The 22,645-nt window shown below is 44.9% G+C and overlaps 1 protein-coding gene across 1 annotated transcript in view; it reads left to right on the forward strand.

Moving 5' to 3' along the window:
- LOC126162884 (uncharacterized) overlaps nt 1-22,645 on the forward strand; it is a 248,543-nt gene that overhangs the window by 87,497 nt on the left and 138,401 nt on the right. The gene's annotated exons all lie outside the window — the stretch shown is intronic.

Here is a 22,645-nt window from a genome sequence, read left to right on the forward strand (position 1 = left end):
TAATAATAATTGACACTATAAATGGTAATAATAACTAACAATAATAATAATACTGAAAATAATAGTCAACTCTTCTCCCAACTGTGGTTAAGCCAAGAGTAAAGTAAACTTCTGCGCTTACGAGTTCATCTGCCAGCCACACCTCTCCTCCTAAACATTTCTGTCCACAAGACACATGTTCGTTCCTTTTGTGGATACATTACCAATACACTTACACTACTGGCCATTACAATTGCTACACCAAGAAGAAATGAAGATGATAAACGGGTATTCATTTGACAAATATATTATACTACAATTGACATGTAATTACATTTTCACGCAATTTGGGTGCATAGACCCTGAGAAATCAGTACTCAGAACAACCACCTCTGGCCGTAATAACGGCCTTCATACGCCTGGGCATTGAGTCCACCAGAGCTTGGGTGGCGTGTACGGGTACAGCTGCCCATGCAGATTCAACACGATACCACAGTTCATCAAGAGTAGTGACTGGCGTACGCTGACGAGCCAGTTGTTCGGCCTCCATTGACCAGACGTTCTCAAATGGTGAGGGATCTGGAGAATGTGCTGGCCAGGGCAGCAGTCGAACATTTCTGTATCCAGAAAGGCCCGTACAGGACCTGCAACATGCGGTCGTGCATTATCCTGCTGAAATGTAGAGTTTCGCAGGGATCGAATGAAGGGTAGAGCCACGGGTCGTAACACATCTGAAATGTAACGTCCACTGTTCAAAGTGTCGTCAATGAGAACAAGAGGTGACCGAGATTTGTAACCAGTGGCACCTCATACCATCACGCCGGGTGATACGCCAGTATGGCGATGATGAATACACGCTTCCAATGTGCGTTCACCGCGATGTCGCCAAACACGGATGCAACCATCATGATGCTGTAAATACAACCTGGATTCATCCGAAAAAAATGACGCTTTGCCATTCGTGCACCCAGGTTCGTCGTTGAGTACACCATCGCAGGAGCTCCTGTCTGTGATGCAGCCTCAAGGGTAACCGCAACCATGGTCTCCGAGCTGATAGTCCATGCTGCTGCAAACGTCGTCGAACTTTTCGAGCAGATGATTGTTGTCTTGCAAACGTCCCCATCTGTTGACTCAGGGATCGGGACGTGGCTGCACGATCCGTTACAGCCATGCGGATAAGATGCCTGTCATCTCGACTGCTAGTGATACGAGGCCGTTGGGATTCAGCACGGCGTTCCGTATCACACTCCTGAAACCACCGATTCCATATTCTGCTAACAGGCATTGGATCTCGACCAACGCGAGCAGCAATGTCGCGATACGATAAACCGCAATCGCGATAGGCTACAATCCGACCTTTATCAAAGTCGGAAACGTGATGGTACGCATTTTGGAAACTTTCCTCATGTCAGCACGTTGTAGGTATCGCCACCGGCGTCAAACTTGTGTGAATGCTGTGAAAAACTAATCATTTGCATATCACAGCATCTTCTTCCTGTCGGCTAAATTTCGCGTCTGTAGCACGTCATCTTCGTGGTGTAGCAATTTTAATGTCCAGTAGTGTAATAATAATAATAATAAAGAGCATTAAGTATGTTATAGATTACCGCAGTAAATCTAAATACCTATTTGTTACATAGAAGCGGAAGGAATGAAGAAAGAGGAGAACATCGAATTGACAATGACAGTACCTGTTAGGAAAGAACAGAATTTAAACAAAGAATCCTGCAGATACGGAAGAGGGAAAAGTTGTGGGGGAGGTGGGGGGACTGACGAGAGTGAGCTGTAGTCTAGTTCAAATGGCTTTGAGCACTAGGGGACTTAACATATGAGGTCATCAGTTCCCTAGACTTAGAACTACTTAAACCTAACTATCCTAAGGACATCACACACATCCATGCCCGAGGCAGGATTCGAACCTACGACCGCAGCAGCGGCGCGGTTCCGGACCGAAGCGCCTAGAACCGCTCAGCCACAACGGCCGGCCTGCAGTCTAGTATATGGGAGAGATGGCTATTGAGATGCCTATTGCGATAGAAGGTGGACCATTAACTGTCTTTTTAAGTTTCGAAGGAATTTCATGTCTCTGATATTTTGAGGAAGATTACTGCGAAGTCGGGTTCTTAATGATTTAGAAAACATGGCTGTGTTAATCGATGGTACTAGGAAGGATTTTAGTTTGTTGAAATGAGTACTTCTGCTGTGTTGTTTAAATAATAATGTGGCGGTTGAAGTTAAATAAAAGGGAGTGCAGTGACGAAAACGATAGAGCAGACATAGAGTACGGTAGTTTATTTATTTATTTACGCGTCAAGTTCCGTCGTATCAAACTGAGGAGCAAATTTTCAAGGTCATTGAACGTGTGAGTACATGAAATTACAACATAAACATAATAACACAGAAAAGAAAATGTTTATGACCCAAAAAAATTCAAGCCATAGGTTTCAGTAAACGCAGTCAACAATATAAAATAAGAATCAGCTTAATTTATTAAGGAACTGCTCAACAGAATAGAAGGTGTGACTCAAGAGGAAACTCATCTGTTTCAGTTTGAATGAGCGTGGATTACTGCTAAGATTTTTGAATTCTTGTGGTAGCTTACTGAAAATGGATGCAGCGGTATACTGCACACTTTTCTGCACAAGGGTTAAGGAAGTCCGATCCAAATGCAGGTTGGATTTCTGTCGAGTATTAACTGAGTGAATGCTGCTTATTCTTGGGAATAAACTGATATTATTAGCAAGAAACGACGGTACAGAATATAAATATTGAGCGACTAATGTCAAAATACGCAGACTAGTGGACAGGGGTCGACAAGAAGTTCGCGAACTTAAACAATTTATTGCCCGAACCGCCCGTTTCTGGGCCCAAAATATCCTTTTAGAACGGGAGGAGTTACCAGAATATAATACCATACGACATAAGAGAATGAAAATAAGCGAAGTAGACTAATTTTCATGTCAAACGATCACTTACTTCAGATACCGTTCGAATAACATTAAGTCTTTGAACAAGATCAAGAGCATGGGCTTTCCACGACAGTTTACTATCTGTCTGTTCAGTTTCACTAATCACTTGCCCATTCTGTGAAATTAAAACGTCAGATTTTGTTGAATTATGTGTTAGAAACTGAAAAAAACTGAATCTTATTGCGATTTGGCGTTAGTTTATTATCTGCAAGCCATGAACTTATGCCATGAACTGCACCGTTTGAAACTGAGCCAATGTTGCACAAAACATTCTTTACTACAAAGCTAGTATCGTCAACGAACAAAAATATTTTAGAGTTATCTGTAATACTAGAGGGTATATCATTTATATACACTACTGGCCATTAAAACTACTACACCACGAAGATGACGTGCTACAGACGCGAAATTTAACAGACAGGAAGAAGATGCTGTGATATGCAAATGATTAGCTTTTCAGAGCATTCACACAAGGTTGGCGCCGGTGGCGACACCTACAACGTGCTGACATGAGGAAAGTTTCCAACCGATTTCTCATACACAAAGAGGAGTTGACCGACGTTGCCTGGTGAAACGTTGTTGTGATGCTTCGTGTTAAGGAGGAGAAATGCGTACCATCACGTTTCCGACTTTGATAAAGGTCGCATTCTAGCCTATTGCGATTGCGGTTTATTATATCGCGACATTGCTGCTCGCGTTGGTGGAGATCCAATGACTGTTTGCAGAATATGTACTCTGTGGGTTCAGGAAGGTAATATGGAACGCCGTGCTGGATCCCAACGGCCTCGTATCATTAGCAGTCGAGATGACAGGCATCTTCTCCACATGGCTTTAACGGATCGTGGAGCCACTTCTCGATACCCGAGTCAACAGATGGGGACGTTTGCAAGACAACAACCATCTGCACGAACAGTTCGACAACGTTTGCAGCAGCATGGACTATCAGCTCGGAGACAATGGCTGCGGTTACCCTTGACGCTGCATCACACACAGGAGCGCATGCGATGGTGTACTCAACGACGAACGTGGGTGCACGAATGGCAAAACGTCATTTTTTTGGATGAATCCAGGTTCTGATTACAACATCATGATGGTCACATCCGTGTGTGGCGACATCGCGGTGAACGCACATTGGTAGCGTGTATTCATCATCGCCATACTGGCGTATCACCCGGCGTGATGGTATGGGGTGTCATTGGTTACACGTCTCGGTCACCTCTTGTTCGCATTGACGGCACTTTGAACAGTAGACGTTACATTTCAAATGTGTTACGACCCGTGGCTCCACCCTTCATTCGATCCCTGCAAAACCCTACATTTCAGCAGGATAATGCACGACCGCATGTTGCAGGTCCTGTACGGGCCTTTCTGGATACAGGAAATGTTCGACTGCTGCCCTGGCCAGCACATTCTCCAGATCTCTCACCAACTGAAAATATCTGGTCAATGGTGGCCGAGCAACTGGCTCGTCACAATACGCCAGTCACTGCTCTTGATGAACTGTGGTATCGTGTTGAAGCTGCATGGGCAGCTGTACCTGTACACGCCATACAAGCTCTGTTTGACTCAATGCCCAGGCGTATCAAGGCCGTTATTACGGCCAGAGGTAGTTGTTCTGGGTACTGATTTCTCAGGATCTATGCACCGAAATTGCGTGAAAATGTAATCACATGTTAGTTCTAGTATAATATATTTGTCCAATGAATACCCGTTTATCATCTGCATTTCTTCTTGGTTTAGCAATTTTAATGGCCAGTAGTGTACTTGTAGTATTTACGCTTAACGGCGTACTGCTGTGATAATTATTAGTAAGCAGAAGTGATGTGGTCGAAATAGTGTACGTCACAAATATATCACACACAGGCATTTATCGCTAGTTCTAGCCTGTGTGTGGTTTCGTACGAAAGTTTTTGGAGAATAGTACCACCATCGTCAAGAATGGGGAGTATTAGTGACTGTACAATCTTCTTTTTAAACTCAGATACTTTTTTTTATTTATGTAGTGAATTAAGTGACGCTGACACTTTCTTACAGACTGCTGTTGTGTTTTCAGTCCACTCTAAATGATGGTCCGTAATTATCCCCAAGTTATTAATAGAAGAGGTAAACGTTATTTCTGTGCCGTCTAGGATCAAGGGTGGAAGAGATTCTCTGAATTGCATGGTAATAAGTCTTTTGTAGGCGACTAAGACTGTTTTCAGATGGGTAAAGTTGAATACCTATGCTCTAAGCCCACTCAGATAAGGCGAACTTTGTCTTGTAGTTAAGGTAAAGTAATGTCGTATGTTAATATGCGTAACTTGTCCTCAAGCCCGTCGCCTATATTATTACGCAAATTTCAGAATTCTCGAGCGATTGCTCGACTATTTTACATACAGTAATAACAAACAACGAAAATGACTATCTAAAATTACGTAAATGTACTTCAACGCTTTCTTGCCGTTCTCATGAACTATGAGCTCTGTGTAGGTACCAGAAGGAGCTTGTACTTTAAAACGCAGAACTGCCGCATAATTTACGTTGCGTCACCGGACCGAGACGCACTGCATGTATCTCGTGACTGTGCAGCGACTGCGCTTAATGACGTTGGCTGCTCAAACAGAAAGCGTAAACACCAATAGCCGACTCTGCGCATCCGTGACTCACTAGCAAGCGTCTCCGGCAGCAAGGTCGCTATGAATGAAAAACAAAAACAGCCGTTGTTTATATTTCTCGTTAACCGGTTTTGGGCTACAAGAACATCAATAGGCAACAACTGATCGTAGCAATCAAAGATGATAGTGTGGCAGAGACCAGCTTCGACAAACAGATACTAAGATAGAAATATATTCTAAAACTTGAAAGAACTACCACAGTTCTGAATGAGAGAGCTTGCCGACAGTCTGGCTGCATTACGGTTGTCTGCCTTGCTAAACACAGGACTCACATCGATTCCCTCCAAGGTCGGCATACAAGTTTATGGCTTTTCATTTTTAGATGGTGATGAAATCATGTATTTATGTTCACTTGTCCGCCTGCTTAGCTGGCTGGTAACGTGCTCGCCTCCCATGGAAGCGAGCCCGGGTTCGATTCCCGGCCGCGTTGGAGATTTTCTCCGCTTGGAGACTGGGTGTTGTGTTGTCCGCATCATTATTTCATCCCCATCACCGGCGCGCAAGTGGCCCAAGGTGGCGTCGAATGAAATTAGATTTGCATTTGGCGGCCGAACTTCCCCGAGTAGGGGCCTCCCGGCCAACGATGCCATACGTTCATGTCATGTATGTTCACTTTTCATAATTATTGAGCTTGATAAAATAATCCAATAATTTGTAGTTACTTTGCATACTTCCTGCAGAAACAGCGCGAAGTATGAACCAAACGAAGAATTTACCCCACTATTAACGGCCACGTGCGTGGAAAATTGATCGCAGCCGAAAAGACTTTGATTCCTGTGTGAATCACTATTGATAACTAAAACTATGACTGGTTGCACGTACAACCACATCACTGCCTCGAACCGTTAGGAGCAAACAAATTTGTGGGTCCCTTTGCTATATGAAATCACCTATACGAAAAGAATTCAACACAGCAAGATAATATGATCCAGCGAGTTGCAAACGCCTTCACAAGTTATTATGCGCATATACTCTGTTTCTACCTTGCGTAAAAATACAGAATGGAATTTCAGATCAGACAGCAGTTACGTAGAACAAACCAGTGCAACGTTTCTTGATATATTATAACCTACGTATTGCCATTCATAAACTGTCCACCGCGGGACAGGCGTAACGAAAGATTGACAGCTACGTCAAGAATGATAACAATCAGCAGAAAATACACTAAGGTGACGAAAGTGAAGGGTTGGTGACATGCACATATACAGATGGCGGAGGTACCAGGTACACAATGTACAAAAGGGCAGTGCATAGGCGGAGCCGTCATTTGTACTCAGGTGATTCGTGAAATGTGATTATGGCCAGACGACAGGAATTAACAGACTTTAAATGCGGAATGGCAGTAGAAGTTAGACGCATGGGACATTACATTTCGGAAATGGGAATTCAACATTCCAGGATCCACAGTGTCAAGAATGTGCCGCGAATACCAAATTTCAGTCATAACCTCGCACCACGGACAAAGCAAAGGCCGACGGCCTTCACTTAACGACAGAGAGCAGCAGCGTTGGCGAAGAGTTGTCAGTGCTAACAGACAAGCAGCATTATGTGAAATAACCGCAGAAAACAAGATGGGACATACGAAGAACGTATCCGTTAGAACAGTGCGGAGAATTTTGGTGTTAACAGGCTATGGTAAGAGACAACCGACGCAGGTGCCTTTGCTAACAGCACGACATGGCCTGCAGCGCGTCTCCTGGGCACGTGACCAAATCGGTTGGACACTATACGACTGGAAAAATCGTCGCCTGGTCAGATGAGCCCCGATTTTAGTCGATAAGAGCTGATGGTAGGGTTCGAATGTGGTGCAGACCCGGTGAAGCCATCGACCCAAGTTCTCGACAAGGCACTGTAAAAGGTGGTGGTGACTCCATAATGTTATGGGCTGTGTTTACACGGAATGCACTAGGTCCTCTGACCCAATTGAACCGATCATTGATTGAAAGTGGTAATGTTCGGCCACTTGGAGACCATTTCCAGCCATTCATGGACTTCATGTTATGGATGACAATGTGCCATGCCATTGAGCCAGCCGGCCGCTGTGGCCGAGCGGTTCTAGTCACTTCAGCCCGGAACCGCGCGACTGCTACGGTCGCAGGTTCGAATCCTGCATCGGGCATGGATGTGTATGGTGCCCTCAGGTTAGTTAGGTTTAAGTAGTTCTAAGTTCTAGGGGACTGATGACCATAGAGTCATTTGAGCCATTGGGCCACAATTGTTAGCGAATAATTTGAATAACATTCTGCACAGTTCGAGCGAATGATTTGGCCACCCAGATCGCCCGACATTAGTAATATCAAACATTTATGGGACATAATCGATAGGTCAGTTGTGCACGAAACCCTGCACTGGTAACATTTCCGCAATCATGGACGGCTGTAGAGAGAGTGTGGGTCAATGTTTCTGCGGGGGATTTCCAACGACTTACTGAATCCATTCCATGTTGAGCTGTGCACTCCGCCTAGGAAAAGGAGGTCCGACACGATATTAGGAGATATCCCATGATTACTGTCACCTCAGTATAAGTTCTACACGTGGCAGAAGGTAAAGCAAAGGATGAAACACTTCATGCAGATGTAAATAACCTGATTGTGCACAACTGATTCTCTTTCTCTCTTTCGACAGATATAAGAATCCTCATTGTAATAATACTGATAATTAATTGCAGACAGAAGTCCTCAGTTCACTCAACGTCGCCTTCTATGAATCTTGCATGCGAGAAGATCACGATCCAAGGCCTGAATGACTCAGTGCTCGGTTATTCGCGCGATACTCGTTGCTCATGGTCATCGGCTGCGACGACAGCAGACTTGTTCTTCCGCATTGTCTATGAATGCTGCTCAATGTAATCCGTTATGTAAACCTCCTAATAGAGTTCCTTGACATGAAAACATGCATATAGACAGGCAAAAAACTACTAATTACCATTTCTCAGCTGTACCAAAAGTATGCTTCTTTAATTTTCAACTAGCTACGGTTTGACACGGTCTCATCGAACAATGAATTTTTTCGTTTATTGAAACTACTGCAGCTATCGTCACATAACAGCCTTTGCAGTAAAAGCGAGCTACGTTGCGAAACATGCAACATTCATCTGTTTCCGCTGCATCTCTTCCGGCACACTAATGTTATTCATAAAACAGCAGTCTAGTTCACTGTTGAAATTTCTGCTCAGATTTCCTCTCGCACACTTACAGTACACTACTGGCCATTAAAATTGCTACACCACGAAGATGACGTACTACAGACGCGAAATTTAACCGACAGGAAGAAGATCCTGTGATATGCAAGTGATTAGCTTTTCAGGACATTCACACAAGGTTGGCGTCGGTGGCGGCACCTACAACGTGCTGACATGAGGAAAGTTTCCAAACGATTTCTCATACACAAACAGCAGTTTACCGGCGTAGCCTGGTGAAACGTTGTTGTCATGCCTCGTGTAAGGAGGAGAAATGCGTACCATCACGTTTCCGACTTTGATAAAGGTCGGATTGTAGCCTATCGCGATTGCGGTTTATCGTATCGCGACATTTCTGCTCGCGTTGGTCGAGATCAAATGACTGTTAGCAGAATATGGAATCGGTGGTTTCAGGAGGGTAATACGGAACGCCGTGCTGGATCCCAACGGCCTCGTATCACTAGCAGTCGAGATGACAGGCATCTTATCCGCATGGCTGTAACGGATCGTGCGGCCACGTCTCGATCCCTGAGTCAACACATGGGGACGTTTGCAAGACAACAACCATCTGCACGAACACTTCGACGACGTTTGCAGCAGCATGGACTATCAGCTCGGAGACCATGGCTGCGATTACCCTTGACGCTGCATCACAGACAGGAGCGCCTGCGATGGTGTACTCAACGACGAACCTGGGTGCACGAATGGTAAAACGTCATTCTTTCGGATGAATCCAGGTTCTGTGTACAGCATCATGATGCTGATCCGTATTTGGCGACATCGCGGTGAACGCACATTGGAAGCGTGTATTCGTCATCGCCATACTGGCGTATCACCCAGCGTGATGGTATGGGGTGCCATTGGCTACACGTCTCGGTCACCTGTTGTTCGCACTGACGGCACTTTGAACAGTGGCGCGTTACATTTCAGATGTGTTACGACCCGTGGATCTACCCCTCATTCGATCCCTGCGAAACCCTACATTTCAGCAGGATAATGCACGACCGCATGTTGCACGTCCTGTCCGGGCCTTTCTGGATACAGAAAATGTTCGACTGCTTCCCTGGCCAGCAAATTTCCAGATCTCTCACGAACTGAAAACGTCTGGTCAATGGTGGCCGAGCAATTGGCCCGTCACAATGCGCCAGTCACTACTCTTGATGAACTGTGGTATCGTGTTGAATCTGCATGGGCAGCTGTACCTGTACACGCCATCCAAGCTCTGTTTGACTCAATGCCCAGGCGTATCAAGGCGTTATTACGGCCAGAGGTGGTTGTTCTGGGTACTGATTTCTCAGGATCTATGCACCCAAACTGCGTGAAAATATAATCAAATGTCAGTTCTAGTATAATATATTTGTCCAATGAATACCAGTTTATCATCTGCATTTCTTCTTGGTGTAGCAATTTTAATGGCCAGTACTGTATTTCTCAGAGACGTCCGTGGAAGTGTATAAACGTTACTACTATAACTTTCTCACACGTCCGATACAACGACAGTAGATCAATTACATTAATTATTCGATAGAGCCATACCCAGGAGAGCATCAGTAATGTGCAATATGTCAGAGAGACAAAATACAAAGCAAAGCATATATGTCACAGAAGAACTGATGTTAAAGTTCGTTAAACAAATCCTAAATGAGGTGTGCCTCACTGTTGTGGGAGAAGTAAGAAAGCTGGAACGGATTTTAACTTACTAATTAATAATATAATTGTGATTGAAGTGTATGTAATCAAATACTGTTGATTACAATAAACTAACAACTATTCCCTATGTTATTTTAGGTAAGATTCTACATAAGAAAAGAGTTAACAGTATTCATTCATAATGATCACATTCCTGTACTTAAGATATGCCAAATATACCACTGCAAAGAACTCACAATTCGGATATTGTTAATAATGTTTCGATCAACTAACTCTGATTATAAATTCGTGGACTAGATGGAGTTGGCCGTCAATAACTCGCTCAGGCTCCTCTTTAACTGACCATACTTCTTGTGTTTGCTGGTTATTTATAGATAATGTTCTGAATAATTGGCATCTTTTCTTGATCAAAGCAAAGGGCTCTATGTCTTCATGTAGACTGACATTAGCTGTTAGCAGTAAAAATACGCAAGTGCATAATTCACCAGAAATTGCAGTAAAGAATAAACAAAACAAAAACATCGTCCGACAAGGCCTTGAAGGGCCAGCAGTACCGACCGGCTGCCGTGTCATCCTCAGCCCAAAGGAGTACCGAATGCGGATTCGGAGGGGCATGTGGTCAGCACACCGCTCTCCCGACCGTTGTCTGTTTTCGTGATGGTGTCGCTACTTCTCAATCAAGTAGATCCTCAATTGGCCTCACTAGAGCTGAGTGCACCCCGCTTTCCGTGACAGTAAATCGAATATGGGACAATCATGTCTGTAGCTCTAAGAAATCGACTATAAGAGGCAGCAGAAAACTGAATGAACCTCACGCCACAACATGGCGTCAGAGCGTTGTTAAACCAACAACTGGCACAATGACGGATAGGACGCGAGCAGGTTATAAGATGCTTCATCAGATCCTCTTGCCTCGGCCACCACATTCACCAGACCTGACACCGTGAGATTTCTTGATGAGGGTTTGTATTTAATATACCAACGAGTATTGTGCAACTGAGGCAACATGTCCCTAGACATCACCATTGAGATGTAAGAGCGTGCGTGAGAAGAGATGGATCATCGCGTAGATGTTGTTGTTGTTGTGGTCTTCAGTCCTGAGACTGGTTTGATGCAGCTCTCCATGCTACTCTATCCTGTGCAAGCTTCCTCATCTCCCAGTACCTACTGCAACCTACATCCTTCTGAATCTGCTTAGTGTATTCATTTCTTGGTCTCCCTCTACGATTTTTACCCTCCACGCTGTCCTCCAGTACTAAATTGGTGATCCCTTGATGCCTCAGAACATGTCCTACCAACCGATCCCTTCTTCTAGTCAAGTTGTTCCACAAACTCCTCTTCTCCCCAATTCTATTCTATACCTCCTCATTAGTTATGTGATCTAACCATCTAATCTTCAGCATTCTTCTGTAGCACCACACTCCGAAAGCTTCTATTCTCTTCTTGTCTAAACTATTTATCGTCCATGTTTCACTTCCATACATGGCTACACTCCATACAAATACTTTCAGAAACGAATTACTGCCACTTAAATCAATACTCGATGTTAAACAATTTCTCTTCTTCAGAAACGCTTTCCTTGCCATTGCCAGTCTACATTTTATATCCTCTCTACTTCGACCATCATCAGTTATTTTGCTCCCCAAATAGCAAAACTCCTTTACTACTTTAAGTGTCTCATTTCCTAATCTAATTCCCTTAGCATCACCCGACTTAATTCGACTACGTTCCACTATCCTCGTTTTGCTTTTGTTTTATGTTCATCTTATACCCTCCTTTCAAGACACTGTCCATTCCGTTCAACTGCTCTTCCACGTCCTTTGCTGTCTCTGACAGAATTATAATGTCATCGGCGAAACTCAAAGTTTTTATTTCTTCTCCATGGATTTTAATACCTACTCCGTAATTTTGTTTTGTTTCCTTTACTGCGTGCTCAATATACAGATTGAATAGCATTGGGGAGAAGCTACAACCGTGTCTCACTCCCTTCCCAACCGCTGCTTCCCTTTCATGTCCCTCACCTCTTATAACTACCATCTGGTTTCTGTACAAATTGTAAATAGCCTTTTGCTCCCTGTATTTTAGCCCTGCCACCTTCAGAATTTGAAAGAGAGTAATCCAATCAACATTGTCAAAAGCTTTCTCTAACTCTACAAATGCTAAAAACGTAGGTTTGCCTTTCCTTAATCTTTCTTCTAAGATAAGTCGTAGGTCAGTATTGCCTCACCTGTTCCAACATTTCTACGGAATCCAAACTGATCTTCTCCGAGGTCAGCTTCTACCAGTTTTTCCATTCGTCTGTAAAGAACACGCGTTAGTATTTTGCAGCTGTCACTTTTTAAACTGATAGTTCGGTAATTTTCACATCTGTCAACAACTGCTTTCTTTGGGATTGGAATTATTATAATCTTCTTGAAGTCTGAGAGAATTTCGCCTGTGTCATACATCTTGCTCATCAGATGGTAGAGTTTTGTCAGGACTGGCTCTCCCAAGACTGTCAGTAGTTCTAATGGAATGTTGTCTACTCCCGGGGCCTTGTTTCGACTTAGGACTTTCATTGCTCTGTCAATCTCTTCACGCAGTATCATATCTCCCATTTTATCTTCATCTACCTCCTCTTCCATTTCCATAATATTGTCCTCAAGAACATCACCCCTGTATAGACCCTCTATATACTCCTTCCGCCTTTCTGCTTTCCCTTCTTTGCTTAGAACTGGGTTTCCATGTGAGCTCTTGATATTCATGCATGTGGCTCTCTTTTCTCCAAAGGTCTCTTTAATTTTCCTGTAGGCAGTATCTATCTTATCCCTAGTGAGATAAGCCTCTACATCCTTACATTTGTCCTCTAGCCATCCGTGCTTAGCCATTTTGCATTTCCTGTCGATCTCATTTTTGAGACGTTTGTATTCCTTTTTCCCTACTTCATTTACTGCATTTCTGTATTTTCTCCTTTCATCAATTTAATTCAGTATCTCTTCTGTTACCAAAGGATTTCTACTATCCCTCGTCTTTTTACATACTTTATCCTCTGCTACCTTCACTATTTCATTCCTCAAAGCTACCCATTCTTCTTCTACTGTATTTCTTTCCCCCATTCCTGTCAATTGTTCCCCTATGCTCTTCCTGAAACTCTGTACATCCTCTGGCTCTTTCAATTTATCCAGGTCCCTTCTCCTTAAATTCTCACCTTTTTGCCGTTTCTTCAGTTTTAATCTACAGGTCACATAACCAATAGATTCTGGTCAGAGTCCACATCTGCCCCTGGAAATGTCTTACAATTTAAAATCTGGTTCCTAAATCTCTGTCTTACCATTATATAATCTATCTGAAACCTTCTAGTATCTCCAAGGTTGTTCCATGTATACAACCTTCTTTCATAATTCTTGAACCAAGTATTAGCTATGATTAAGTTATGCTGTGCGCAAAATTCTACCAGGCGGCTTCCTCTTTCATTTCTTAGCCCCAATCCATATTCACCTACTACGTTTCCTTCTCTTCCTTTTCCTACTGTTGAATTCCTGTCACCCATTACTATTAAATTTTCGTCTCCCTTCACTACCTGAATAATTTCTTTTATTTCATCATACATTTCATCAATTTCTTCATCATCTGCAGAGCTAGTTGGCATACAAACTTGTACTACTGTAGTAGGCGTGGGCTTCGTGTCTATCTTGGCCACAATAATGCTTTCACTATGCTGCTTGTAGTAGCTTACCCGCACTCCTATTTTTTTATTCATTATTAAACCTACTCCTGCATTACCACTATTTGATTTTGTATTTATAACCCTGTATTCACCTGACCAAAAGTCTTGTTCCTCCTGCCACCGAACTTCACTAATTCCCTCTATATATAACTTTAACCTATCCATTTCCCTTTTTAAATTTTCTGACCTACCTGCCCGATTAAGGGATCGGACATTCCACGGTCCGATCCGTAGAACGCCAGTTTTCTTTCTCCTGATAACGACGTCCTCTTGAGTAGTCCCCGCCGTGAGATCCGAATGGAAGACTATTTTACCTCCGGAATATTTTACCCAAGAGGACGCCATCATCATTTAATTATACATCATCATTTAATCATACAGTAAAGCGCAAGTCCTCGAGAAAAATTACGGCTGTAGTTTCCCCCTGGTTTCAGCCGTTCGCAGTACCACAACAGCATAGCCGTTTTGGTTAGTGTTACAGGGCAGATCAGTCAATCATCCAGACTGTTGCCCCTGCAACTACTGAAAAGGCTGCTGCCCCTCTTCAGGAACCACACGTTTGTCTGGCCTCTCAACAGATACCCCTCCGTTGTGGTTGCACCCAGATGTATAGAGTATCAAAGGTGCACTTGTGATGCAAGTAAAAAAATAACATAAAAGAAAAATATAGAGAACTTCGTAACCTTATGTAAAAATAAGTTTATGAGCTTTGTTCACAATAAAATAAGATTCGATTTCCTATATCAACCGCACTGTGTACGGAATGAGTCAGAAGGAAAGGTATACGCTTCAAAGAGTGATAGTTTTGTTGATTCTAAACAAAAAATTTCAAATGAACATTTTCCATTTCAATGTGCACGTCACTTGCGCATGGTGGGGTGACGAGTCTTGAAACTATACACGGTGTTTACCTCGCGTCTCGGTAATGCAGTAGTTCCACCAGTACACTACAGTTTGTTACGTGTACAGTCAAAACAGTATGGGTCAGTGTAGTGAAAATGCCACAGGTCTTCACACTCGCAGAATATGCTGACACGATCTGTGTCTACAGATTTTGCAATGAGAAGTCCAGAACCGCTGTTCACGAATATGATCGACGATTTCTTAATCACAGAGTTCCGGATAGCTGCGTATTTGCCAGAGTGTTTGACAAATAGCGTTAGCATGGTACCTTTCCCAGCGTTCGTGTTGTATCTGAATGTCCCATCCAACAAAATTTCAGGGATGTTGAGAACTGTAGAACGCAGCCCAACTACCAGCTCTAGAAGGATTGCTGCACAGGTTGGTATTCCACAAACACAGGTGATGCGTACAGTATTTGAGCAATATCTGCATGCAGGAGACGATCCCAAACAAAATGAATTCTGTCAATGGGTCACTGCCAATGAACACTATATTCCATGTATTCTGTTCACTGATTAGTCAACATTTACCTGCAATGGCGTAAATAGCAGGCGCAGCTCTCCCTCGTGGGCAGATGAAAATTTGCGTGCTACTCCATTAAACAAATTTTCACCGACGTTTCTCAGTGAATGTATGTTGCGATTTGTTACTGACAGACTCGTTGGTCTAGTTGTTTTAGATAACAATCTTAATGGAGTAAGGTATCTTGATTTCCTTCAAAGTGTGTTACCTGAAAACTTGGAAGAGAACACGACGTCGTATGTACTTTCAGCGCGACTGGGCTCCTGCACATTCCGAACGGTCAGTGACACAGTATCTCAATGAAACATATCCTGGGAGTGGGATCTGCCGCCGTGGAGCCGTTTCTCGGCCACCGATGTCACCGGATCTTACTCCATTAGATTACTGTTTGTGGGGTTGGCTTAAGAGCGAAGTCTACAAGCGCAGAGTGGACACAAAGGAGGAACTTATTGCTCGTATTTTACATTTGTGTGCTCAAGCAAAGAACCGTACGAATGTGTCCAGATCAGCAACACAGCAGCTGTCTACGAGAGCTGCAAAACGCATTGCAGTTGAAGGTGGACATGGTGTACATATCTTTTAAGGAACTGTACACAACTAAAAAAAAAGGTAGATCACAATGTTTCATGTACTATCATATGCATCTGTTCTGTTCCACGCACTTTTCATTAGTTTCCTCGGAAACGTTAAGAACATGACACATGTTCGTATACATTTTTTTTTTGGAGAATCACTAAGGCTGTCACCCCTGATCACTAAGGCTGTCACCCCTAAAAGCACGTGCCTTTCCTTCTGACTCACCTTGTATATGGTTTTTTCACTGAGAATTCGCATTTTACAGTTGTTGTTCGTTTGTGAGAAGATCGTGTTCCGTCTCGTGTAAGAAGCGTAGACATCTACCACCACATGTCGGAGTCCGACAGTGTCAGGCCGTGGCCTACTGAGACTGCAGTTTACCGTTCTGAGACACTGCTTCTCGCAATTGTCAGGACACTACGACTGTCAAGCAGGTATGGAATCAATGGGTTCGGGAGGTCTATACTCAACAGCATGCAAGCTTAGCATCCCAGAGGGCGGACATACACAAAAAGAAAAAAAGAAAAAAAAACGAGTCACCACTAAGGAATTATTGGAATGGGACGGAAATCAGTACATGTGACGTATGTGTCACACAGTGAAGCCATACATTTCCGCAACGACGCTTGAGGTGGCGTTAAGAGCGAAGCCACTGGACAAAGGATGTAGCAAAGGAGTGATCTGGCGCTGTTGATCAAGCAACACCTGTGGCAGTCCGATGGAGCTCTGGATCGCGCGATACCTGTGGCAATCCGATGGAAAGATTATGAATTTGGCAAATACCATCTTGTCTGGTGTCAGCTGTCAAACACGGAGGAGGCGATATTGCGCTATGGGGCCGTTTTTCGTGGCTAGTGTGAGCGCCCCATAGTTAGTTTAAGATAGCGCTAAATGCGGAAATTTATGAACATCTTCTATGGTATTGTGCACTGTAGTTTGTATCAGCAGGAGAGTGCATCCTGTCATAAAGTAGCATATGCGAGGCAATGGTTTGTGGATAAAACGTTCCTCAAATGGACTGGTCTCCACAGAGTGCCGACCTGCGCCCAATGGAACACCTTTGTGATGATCTAGAACGTCGACCTCGCTCCAGACCCTAGCGTCCTTTATCTGGTTTCGGCTAGTCAGGAAAAATGTGCTGTTGTTCCTCCACAGACATCCAGAGACCCCATGAAATTTTCCCCAGAAGAAATAAAGCCGTCAGGAATGCGAAGGCTAAACACATCCTATCTCAGTGCCCACTAACAGCAGTCCGGACATGTGCGAAATAAGGAATTTAACTGAGTTTCCTCTACATGTAAACAAAAATGCATATCAGCCAGGCAAACTACGTGAAACAGAAGATGGGAAAAGCACTAAGGTTTAAGGAAATTGTTTTCTGCATCTCCGAGGACATCGAAGCAGCTTTTACAATACGACGTTCGAATCCATTGTTAGAGCTGTAAAAGAGCATGGAATTAAGAGTACAATACGTAGATGGATTAAGACCACGATGAGTAAACGAAAGGCAGACGCTACCCTATTGAATGAGAAAATGCTGACGAACCCCACGATAGGGTAACGTTGATCGAACTCATCGAAGAGTTAAATACTAGAGATTACTTTTGCCAAGCGAAAATACACTCCTGGAAATGGAAAAAAGAACACATTGACACCGGTGTGTCAGACCCACCATACTTGCTCCGGACACTGCGAGAGGGCTGTACAAGCAATGATCACACACACGGCACAGCGGACACACCAGGAACCGCGGTGTTGGCCGTCGAATGGCGCAAGCTGCGCAGCATTTGTGCACCGCCGCCGTCAGTGTCAGCCAGTTTGCCGTGGCATACGGAGCTCCATCGCAGTCTTTAACACTGGTAGCATGCCGCGACAGCGTGGACGTGAACCGTATGTGCAGTTGACGGACTTTGAGCGAGGGCGTATAGTGGGCATGCGGGAGGCCGGGTGGACGTACCGCCGAATTGCTCAACACGTGGGGCGTGAGGTCTCCACAGTACATCGATGTTGTCGCCAGTGGTCGGCGGAAGGTGCACGTGCCCGTCGACCTGGGACCGGACCGCAGCGACGCACGGATGCACGCCAAGACCGTAGGATCCTACGCAGTGCCGTAGGGGACCGCACCGCCACTTCCCAGCATATTTGGGACACTGTTGCTCCTGGGGTATCGGCGAGGACCATTCGCAACCGTCTCCATGAAGCTGGGCTACGGTCCCGCACACCGTTAGGCCGTCTTCCGCTCACGCCCCAAAATCGTGCAGCCCGCCTCCAGTGGTGTCGCGACAGGCGTGAATGGAGGGACGAATGGAGACGTGTCGTCTTCAGCGATGAGAGTCGCTTCTGCCTTGGTGCCAATGATGGTCGTATGCGTGTTTGGCGCCGTGCAGGTGAGCGCCACAATCAGGACTGCATACGACCGAGGCACACAGGGCCAACACCCGGCATCATGGTGTGGGGAGCGATCTCCTACACTGGCCGTACACCACTGGTGATCGTCGAGGGGACACTGAATAGTGCACGGTACATCCAAACCGTCATCGAACCCATCGTTCTACCTTTTCTAGACCGGCAAGGGAACTTGCTGTTCCAACAGGACAATGCACGTCCGCATGTATCCCGTGCCACCCAACGTGCTCTAGAAGGTGTAAGTCAACTACCCTGGCCAGCAAGATCTCCGGATCTGTCCCCCATTGAGCATGTTTGGGACTGGATGAAGCGTCGTCTCACGCGGTCTGCACGTCCAGCACGAACGCTGGTCCAACTGAGGCGCCAGGTGGAAATGGCATGGCAAGCCGTTCCACAGGACTACATCCAGCATCTCTACGATCGTCTCCATGGGAGAATAGCAGCCTGCATTGCTGCGAAAGGTGGATATACACTGTACTAGTGCCGACATTGTGCATGCTCTGTTGCCTGTGTCTATGTGCCTGTGGTTCTGTCAGTGTGATCATGTGATGTATCTGACCCCAGGAATGTGTCAATAAAGTTTCCCCTTCCTGGGACAATGAATTCACGGTGTTCTTATTTCAATTTCCAGGAGTGTATTTTGTTGACCTCAACCTACATAGGTAGGAATGATCATCAAAATAAAATAAGAGAAATCAGAGCTCGAACAGAAAGGTTTAGGTGTTCGTTTTTCCCACGCGCTGTTCGGGAGTGAAATGGTAGGGAGATAGTGTGATTGTGGTTCGATGACCCCTCTGTCAAGCAGAGTAATCATGTAGATGTAGATGTAGAAATGGACACCATGCTGGACACTTACCCACTGTACCTTTGGGCTACAATAGAGGCAGCAGCAGGTGCATACAGGTTAAACACTGGAAATAACTGGAAACCTTTAGGAAATCGAGATTCCCACACAGTGCAGTGAATGTGGTAAATATAGGAATGGTCGAGGAAATATCAGCTGACTATACAGTAGCTTTCGACTGATTCAGTAAACCTTTCAAGATAATAACTGGAAGAAGAGGCAGTGGAAGAATGAACGACAACAAAGTCTGTTTAGTGATGGATCGCAAACATACGAAGGTCCTGTGGCTGGGGTAAACGAGGTCCAGCCTAGTCCAGAGAGAGCAGGGAAGCTGACCACGATCTTCCAGGCGTAAATATCAGCTGTCAGAGCACGGAGGAGTATTTGCGTAGGTGGCGTCTACATTCATTCAGACAACCAAGCAGCTCTGAAATCTCTATCAGCGCTCACAATGAGATCAAAGATCGTTGCAGAATGCCATGAGGCCCCTGTGAGGCTAAGGGGGAGCAAACCTGCTGTGGGTCCCTACTAACTCAGTAACTAATGGCATTGAGCAAGTTGTCAGGCTGGCCAGGACAAGTGCGATGACTCCATTTGTTACACCAGAACCTGTTTTAAGAGTCACTAAGGCGATGGTAACAACAAAACTAGATAGCTGGATTAGGAGGCAGCACGCGGAATAACAGACTAAGATCCAAAAACAGAAACATGGCAAGCTAATGATGCCGAAGCTATGTTTCAAGAGAAGTTCTGTATTCCTGGGATTACACAGGAGACAGATTAAACTCATGGCAGGACTGATGACTGGCCATGAGATCTTTAAGAGACACCTACATATCTTTAAGAAACACCTGCGCACGAAGTTTGTAATTACACAGTGGACAAATTACATCCAATTACTTCGTTTCTTCACCACTATTTTCATGCACCTTTTTTTCCATGAAGCACTTGCTAACATCACAACTGTACTCTATTTTCGCTTTGTGCTTAAGTTTTGAGTGAGATTCAAATGCTCACTGATTCGAGAAATTCATCCCACATTCCCCACACTTCACACAGTTCATCTTGTGTAAAAGTTAATTTATTTGGAAAATAACGCTACTCCCACAGCTATTCGCAAATATTTTCCCGCGACTAATAAACAGCACACTAAACAGTTATGAGGTCAAGCTCATCCAAAGCAGTTGGGCATTACGAAATAGCACTACATTAAAATTGCTACACCACGAAGATGACGTGCTACAGACGCGAAATTTAACCGACAGGAAGGAGATGCTGTTATATGCAAATAATTAGCTTTTCCGAGCAATCACACAAGGTTGGCGCCGGTGGCGACACCTACAACCTGCTGACATGACAAAAGTTTCCAACCGATTTCTCATACGCAAACAGCAGTGGCTGGCGTTGCCTGGTGAAACATTGTTGTGATGCCTCGTGTAAGAAGGAAATGCGTACCATCACGTTTCCGGCTTGGATAAAGGTCGCATTGTAGCCTATCGCGATTGCGGTTTATCGTATCGCGACATTGCTGCTCGCGTTAGTCGAGATCCAATGACTGTTAGCAGAATATTGAATCGGTGGGTTCAGGAGGGTAATACAGAACGCCGTGCTGGATCCCAACGGCCTCGTATCACTAGCAGTCGAGATAACAGGCATCTTATACACATGGCTGTAACGGATCGCGCAGCCACTTCTAGATCCCTGAGTCAAAAGATGTGGACGTTTGCAAGACAACAACCATCTGCACGAACAGTTCGACGACGTTTGTAGCAGCATGGACTATCAGCTCGGAGACCGTGGCTGCGGTTACCCTTGACGCTGCGTCACAGACAGGAGCGCCTGCGATGGTGTACTCAACGACGAACCTGGGTGCACGAATGGCAAAACGTCATTTTTTCGGATGAATCCAGGTTCTGTTTACAGCATCATGATGGTCGCATCCGTGTTTGGAGACATCGCGGTAAACGCACATTGGAAGCGTGTATTCGTCATCGCCATACTGGCGTATCACACGCGTGATGGTATGGGGTGACTTGTCAGCGGACCTGCCATCTTTTTCAGGCAACACTCGGGCGAATGTGGTTAAAGTTTTAAAGTTCTGTGCCATGTCAAATGTTTTTACAAAGATTTTAGGGAGAGGATCTTAATTTGCTCGCTGTGTGACAAGCTCGCCCATATTTTATGTAAGTGGCCAGCCAATGATAATTTTCTGTGGCATTCTTGTTGCTACGTTTTCCCTTTCCTTACGATCTAATTTCTTATGTCGCATTTTCCTTCTTTTCCTGCTTTCTTTGCGTGTGTGTTTCAGTTTTATTAGGTCTGTCCACATTCGTTCCCTTTAATGTGTGTCAGGGCGCTGATGACCTCGACGTTGAGCGCCCATAAGTCCCAACACACACACACACACACACACACACACACACACACACACACACACACATTGGTTACACGTCTCTTGTTCGCATTGACGGCACTTTGAACAGTGTACGTTATATTTCATATGTGTTATGACCCGTGGCTCTACCCTTCATTCGATCCCTGCGAAAGCCTACATTTCAGCAGGATAATGCACGACTGCATGTTGCAGGTCCCGTGCGGGCCTTTCTGGATACAGAAAATGTTCGACTGCTGCCCTGGCCAGCACATTCTCCAGATCTCTCACCAACTGAGAACGTCTGGTCAATGGTGGCCGAGCAACTGGCTCGTCACAATACGCCAGTCACTACTGTGGTATCGTGTTGAAGCTGCATGGGCAGCTGTACCTGTACACGCCATCCAAGTTTTGTTTGACTCATTGCCCAGGCGTATCAAGGCCGTTATTGCGGCCAGAGGTGGTTGTTCTGGGTACTGATTTATCAGGATCTATGCACCCAAACTGCGTGAAAATGCAATCACAAGTCAGTTCTAGTATAATATATTTGTCCAATGAATACCCGTTTATCAACTGCATTTCTTCCCGGTGTAGCAATTTTAATGGCCAGTAGTGTAGCAAAGTCTTCGTCCCAAAGCCTTTGACACATTTTGCTTTCGGCAGCACTGCTGAGGGCTCCTAAATCGAGATGACCGGCTCGTGACGGGAGGCTCGCGTGGCGCTAGCTGCAGCGCATTGTTTCAGCCGGCGTCCGCAGGCCGCGTTCCGGTTCGCTCTGCCGAGTTGCGCTGCGGAAGCTGCGTGCTCCGCCCACAGCAACGTACAGTGTTGCGCAAGGCCGCTTGCGCTGGCCGGGGTGGCTGCCACGCCAGAGAGCTAAACGCCGC

This window comes from Schistocerca cancellata, chromosome 2 (genome assembly GCF_023864275.1).
Source record: "Schistocerca cancellata isolate TAMUIC-IGC-003103 chromosome 2, iqSchCanc2.1, whole genome shotgun sequence".
Lineage (NCBI taxonomy): Eukaryota > Metazoa > Arthropoda > Insecta > Orthoptera > Acrididae > Schistocerca > Schistocerca cancellata.